The sequence below is a fragment of the Otolemur garnettii genome, unplaced genomic scaffold (genome assembly GCF_000181295.1).
Source record: "Otolemur garnettii isolate 467f Iridium unplaced genomic scaffold, OtoGar3 scaffold01997, whole genome shotgun sequence".
Taxonomy (NCBI): domain Eukaryota; kingdom Metazoa; phylum Chordata; class Mammalia; order Primates; family Galagidae; genus Otolemur; species Otolemur garnettii.
In genome coordinates, this window is record NW_003854392.1 from 2,658 (window position 1) to 3,238 (window position 581).

A 581-nucleotide genomic window follows, 5' to 3' on the forward strand; every position below is an offset into this window, starting at 1 on the left:
CTTGTCCTTCAGAAAGCCTCCACACAGGTTAAAATGTATCAAACAAAGTCTGGTCTAATACTTCTGGTTTGAAGGAAAGAATTAGGAACTGCCTTGCATTATCTTAGGTAACTGCATCATCTCTTCCAACCAAGAATACTCCATGTGTGGGATAAGGGGATTAGTTTAAATTCCAAGAAGTTTACTACTATTTTCAATTTGGCTTTTTCTTGATTGGGTATTTACTTGATTGCTACAGATCTTTGTTTTCCATAGCTCCTGCGAGGTTATTTTATCCAGTTGATGATTTCTTTCTTTTTTTTTTCTTAATATGGACTGCTTCACAAATTTGTGTGTCATACTTGTGCAGGGGCCATGCTAATCCTCTCTGTATTGTTCCAATTTTTTATATGTGCTGCTGAAGCAAGCACTTGATGATTTCTTTTTTGATGTTTCCATATGGGAATGAAGATGTGGAGCTTCCTTCTGTGCTATTTTGCTGAAATCATTCTCCAAGTAATTTTTTTTTTATTCTGTATAACATTCTATTTTATGGATTACTGTACTGTTTAACCATTTATCTACTGAAGGACGTCTTGATT

General features: G+C 34.8%; 1 non-coding gene across 1 annotated transcript; it reads right to left on the reverse strand.

The window, feature by feature from the left end:
- Positions 1–304: 304 nt before the first annotated feature.
- Positions 305–410, reverse strand: LOC111722909. The gene has a single exon (XR_002771543.1). It is a non-coding gene; the product is annotated as a U6 spliceosomal RNA (small nuclear RNA).
- Between the last annotated feature and the right edge of the window lie 171 nt (positions 411–581).